The sequence below is a fragment of the Cebus imitator genome, unplaced genomic scaffold, assembly GCF_001604975.1.
Source record: "Cebus imitator isolate Cc_AM_T3 unplaced genomic scaffold, Cebus_imitator-1.0 Scaffold324, whole genome shotgun sequence".
NCBI classification, from domain to species: Eukaryota; Metazoa; Chordata; class Mammalia; order Primates; family Cebidae; genus Cebus; species Cebus imitator.
This window is the reverse complement of record NW_016107639.1, coordinates 93,034-98,723: the sequence shown is the minus strand read 5'-3', so window position 1 is coordinate 98,723 and position 5,690 is coordinate 93,034.

Below are 5,690 nucleotides of genomic sequence, written 5' to 3'. Positions count from 1 at the left end.
TCTCTCTCTCTCTCCCTCCCCCCACCGTCTCTCTCCCTCCCCCCGCCATTGCCACATGACAGCTTTCTGGAACCCAGCATGAGGTGCCCCCTGCCAGTACTGCAAAAGCATCCGTGTCTGTGTCCAGGAGGGAGCCTTCAGGAGCTCCTTGGGTTTTTCTACCCAAGCTCAGAAGTGATGCTGCGTTCACCTGTGCACCTGTCACAGGAGCCAGTCCAGGCAGTACCACCTCTCCGAAGCAGGAGAGTCACAGCACTCTGGACATGTTGTAGACACACAGTAGGTAGAGTTGTGGCCTCTCTGAGGGAGCAGAGGCTTGAGTCATCATTCTGTGGCTATACAAAGAGAGGGGGCAGCCCCCTCCTACCCAAAACTGACATCCAGACTCATGGTCCATCTGGCTTAGGGGTCTGAAAGGCTGAGTTCTTGGTCCCTTAGCACCTGGAGCACAAGTTTTCTTTTTTTCAAAACTGTAGTTAATTGAAATTTTTGAAAATGTTGAATGTTTGTAACCATAACTTTTGCAGCTTTGAAAAGAAATGTAGATATTTTTAAAGACAAATATTATAAAAGGCAATTTGTGAAATGTTATTAAAATAATGATATAGCAATGTTGACATCATCAAGAACTTTTTAGATTAAGTGAATATTCAACGGTAATAATAACTGTTTGTATTTAATATTCAGACACTATTATGAAGAAACATTGTGCTCGAATTTACATGAAAACATACGTTTTATTTTTTTCAAGTACGTAAAATTTTAATGTTTTAGCACTTTCTTTTACTCTCCACTGGATAGTCTAGTTTGGATAATAAATTGTACAGTGACTGCTGTGACAGGGCATTGGCCCAGCATCAAACATGTGGTGCTCTTTTATTTGGTGTTTGCTGGGTTGGACTTCTCACAGTGACCGAGCTCAGGCTCACCTGGGACATTCCTGGTCATTCAGCCATAACACTCTTAGCAGCCCTGTTTCTCAAAGAAGAAAAATAGAATGCACAAAGGAATTGTTTTTAATGAGTGGGATTTCCCTTCTGGAAAGAAGAAATATGCATCCTTTTCCCTCGTTCCCACTGAACGTAATGAATAATCTTGAACATTATGAGGAGAACAGGCATTGGACAGCACAGAAGGCAGATGGGCTGAGGTCTCAGGACGCAAGAATGGCACAGAAGTGAGTTCTTGGGTGTTCCCAGACTCAGGACAGAGGATGCCAGCAACATAGAATGGCCGACAGGCACAAAGAAAGCCCTGGCAGAAGAAATGAGCAGCCCACCCGAACAGAAAGTTTAGGGAGTAGCCACTCCGCTCCAGTCACAACAGAAAACTGAGACAGCACCCACTCCAGTCCAGCACCCACCCTACCAGCCACAACACACACAAAACATTACCGCCCTCCCCCATCCACACAGGCCAGGTGGCCCCAGACTCTCACCCCGACCTAGAAGTAACAAGTCATCAGTCACTTCTCAGCCAGAGCAGCATCAAAGGAACCAGCTGCAACAGAAGGTTCCAGTGAGATAAATCAGACCCAGAATCTTCCGACATATGCCAGATGTATGCCTCTTTCAATGGAAAACCAGTGTCATGCTAAGAAGCAGCAAGATCACAATGTGCATAAAACAAGACAAGCCACAGATGCCGACATCCAGCATAGAGGTGCTATTGTAGAAGGACCTCCCAGGGACCTACATCAGCCACAGCAGAGATGCTTCAAGGGCAACGGCAAACATGACGGAAACACATGAAAAATCACGAAGCCTCAGCAAAGAAATTGAAATTCTCCAGAAAGAAATAGGAAATGCAAGGAAGTAAACCAACTTTGGAACTGAAGTTTGGATCTTTGCATGGACAATGATGACAGCCATGAATTGGGGACTGAGGAGTATGATTAATTCTGCTAGACTGAAGACCCAAAAAGAAATAAACATATATGCCTACCCATCTTTTAATTCCATAAAAAAGTTTTCTAGAAAAGTGTTTTTTAAATCTCTGCCTTGGAAAGTTATTTCAAATTCTCCTTCCAATAAAAGATGTGTTATTTGGTGGAATAGGGGCAAGTTTTCAGGATGATCTTAATTCCCTTTTCATTCAGTACACATGCCAAAATGCATCAGCCGTCCAAACTGTGTTCACATTTTACCCGTGCTAATATTTCACCCACATAACTTCATTTCCCTGCCTTTGATTCCTGCAGTAACACATTTAGAACTTGTGAGCACAGACGGGCTTGTATCCTGTTAGGCATTACTGAATATTGGAATAGCCTCCGGATGCCTTTCTGCCCTTCCAAAAAATCCACTCATATTTACCCAGCACTGATTTGGAAACGAAATTTCCCCAGTTAATATTATGAATGTCTCAGTTTGTAAATAGTGAATTTACATTTTCTGGGACTCTTGTGCCTTTGAAGTCCCTTTGACAGGCAGGGTCTCGTGTCTTGGCCACAGACGCCGTGGGGGTCGGGAGATGGGCGTTATCACACATGCCAGCAGGTGAAGAGATTGAGACTAAGATTTCATATCTGCCATTGCCTAGCCATGTCACTAACCACTGTCACCTCCAGCCCAGAAAGTTATTATTTTGAGTCTGTGGTGATGCTTTTTCCAAATTTGTACACTGCCTTCTCATTGTTTAAGCAACCGAGTGCCCTCTTTCTGCCCCTCACTAGACCCAGCTATGTGGCATGATTCCAGTGGGACTCACTTTCTACCCACCCTCCGGCCTGTCCTTTCTCACCTGAGCCCTCGTACTCAGGCCCTGACACCTGCCTGGGATGCTTCCCACCTTCTCTACGTCTCTTTAAATCCTGCCCTGCAAAACCTACTTCAAATGCTGTTTCCTTCAGAAAGCCTTCCTGACCTAGCTGTATGAGCTGCTAGGGCAATTAATTTTAAAGGAATTCACTTACCAATAAGGTTAAAAACTGATATTGAGGTGTTTTGATGTTTTATTTATCAGGTATTTATAGCTTGCTTCCTAGAATCAATTCTAAGCTGCTTTCAGAGGAGATATTTTCACAGTTGCCATCATATATAATAAAGACATAGAAATGAACATAATATATAATAAAAGAATAAAATACCAGTGAGAATTTTATTTCCATGTCAAATAAAATCAACAAAGATTCTCTCTGACCTGGAAATGAAATTCTCACTGGTAATACAATTTTCTAATAAAATGCTATACAACTTTATTTTTAAAAGTCTCTTCTAAAACTTTCTGAGAATAGATGATGACTTGATGCATTTATCTAGAAGAGAAACAACTGTCTTTCCTTAGAACGACGTAATGATTTAAAATGTAGGTTTAAGCTAACCTTGGTACCCAAAATGCCACTTTTAGAAATTGCACCATGGGTAATTGTACACAGGGTTGCTGTGGGGAGTTTCCAGCAGATGACTCTGAACAAACTGAGAGATGAGACAAAATGAAGTTACATGAGTCCAAAATGTTACCTGAATGACAGGCCAAGGCTGTGGCTGTATGATAAGCCTGGCATGACAGTAAAGCAGAATCCTAAGTAAGCCCTGACCTGGTCCTATCTTCCAGCCACCACAGGGAGTGTCAGGGAGACCATCCATCGAAGTGGAGGGCAGAAATGGGCCCTGCTCCTTCAGCCTTCTCCCTGAATCATGCCCAGTAACATACCACCCTATGTAAAAAAAAAAAAAAAAAAAACCAGCAGAGTTTTCAAGAATAGTCTAGCCTTACTAGGCTGACCTTGTAAAATCAATCATGTTAGCTGTTGTATGCCTAATGGCTCCTAATGAGGGAAAGCAGCAGAGAAATGACTTGGGAGAGGGTGGGCAGAGTCCAAACAGAAACGATGGCGGCTTGGGTCAGAATGCACAGGGAATCTGTGCAGAAACGCTTAGATCCAGACATGTGAACTCAAGATATGAGAAATATTGATTAAAGATGCTTATTGCTCAAGATAATTTCTACGTTTTTGACTGAAATAACTAGGTGGACGCCATGTTAACTAATCGAGTTGATGTAAGTTTGGGAACATGTATAAACATCATAAGATATGTCCTTGCAGACCCACTTTAAATTCCCTCTTCTTATAAATGCAACCCCTGCGACACACTGGTAGCAGATAACTTGCCCACAGCAACACCCCAGCAGAAATAAAACTGGAATCATCCATAACTCCCTTGGCAATCTTTCCAGTATGAGGCCTCTCTTAAAAGTAGCTTTGGAACGGCCGAGCACAATGGCTCACGCCTGTAATCCCAGCACTTTGGGAGGCTGAAGTGGGGGGATCATGAGGTCAAGAGATGGAGACCATCCTGACCAACGCGGTGAAACCCCTAAAAATACAAAAATACATCTCTACTGAAAATACAAAAATTAGCCAGGTGTGGTGGAGCACGCCTGTAGTCCCAGCTACTCAGGAGGCTGAGGCAGAAGAATTGCTTGAAACTGGGAGGTGGAGGCTGCAGTGAGCCGAGATCGCACCACTGCACTCCAGCCTGGTGACAGAGCGAGATTCCGTCTCAAAAATAAAAAAGAAAAAAGTAGCTTTGAAAAGAAGTATCCCACGTGACACGTGTGTATGAGGCGTCAATGTTCGCACATTTGCAGGGAGGGGGTGCGTGCCGTGCCATTTTGCCTTTTCGGCCTGCTTTTCTCTTTTCCCGGTGACTTGTAATAGACAGATGGATGGTTGCTTGGGCCAAATCTGTGCCATGGCTTCGCATCCCTGAAACTTTGCTGGTGACACTCCTGCCTCTGCAGTGAGTTTCTCAACGATCCAACTCTGCCCTACGAAACCTTTCCATTCTTTAAGTAACATCCCTAATGCAATTCTTTCCATGGAGACTTTCCTGACCACTCCCCACACAGCATCCCTTTCCAGCGTGATACAGTTTTCCTACTCTTTGAGCTCTGTATGCAAGGCCTTACTTTGATTCTTTTGTGACTGTCTATAAGCTCCTCTCCTCATTAAACCACAGATCTCTGGAGGGCAGAAATTCCAATAGATTCATCTTCTTAATGCCTTTATTCCCTGACACATATCGTGGGACCAGTGCACAACAATACACATCTGGTGAATTGAATGTAACGTTTGGTCCAAAAACACCAATGTGCTAACCCACTTATCAAATCGATAGGTTGCCAGCTCCTGTGAAAGATGATGTAAGTACTCTGTAAACACAAAACTCAAAGGCCTGCTAGATTCACATTGACATAAAATTAATAAGACAAATATAATAATAGCAATAAAAGTGTCCAGTTTTAGACAATGGTCTAATTTTCATCAACCCTGTATGATTTGTTTTCAGTGCTAACTAACCAAATGAGTAAATATGCTTTGTAAGCAACATCGATATTCTGTTGATTGTATCAGCAAAAGAAAGGAAAAAAGAGCATGAGGATTAGGAAATGGCTTTAGCTGTTGTGAAATCAATCTCTGCACAAGAAAATTACTTGACAGCTTTGAGACACCTTGCATTTGCAAACACAGTACAGGCTTTCAATGGGCCATTGATGTGCCGGCAGTGACCAGAAAATCAGAGACCCTGGCAGGACTGAAATGGACCCACGTGGCTGCTCCATGCTGGCAGGACCAACAGCACCAGTGCACGGAGCCGTGATAATGGGGACTTGGCCGGAATTCACCTGTGAGGGAAGCCCCTCCACACCATTTACTACCAACCAACATAAGAAAACTCCTGGAC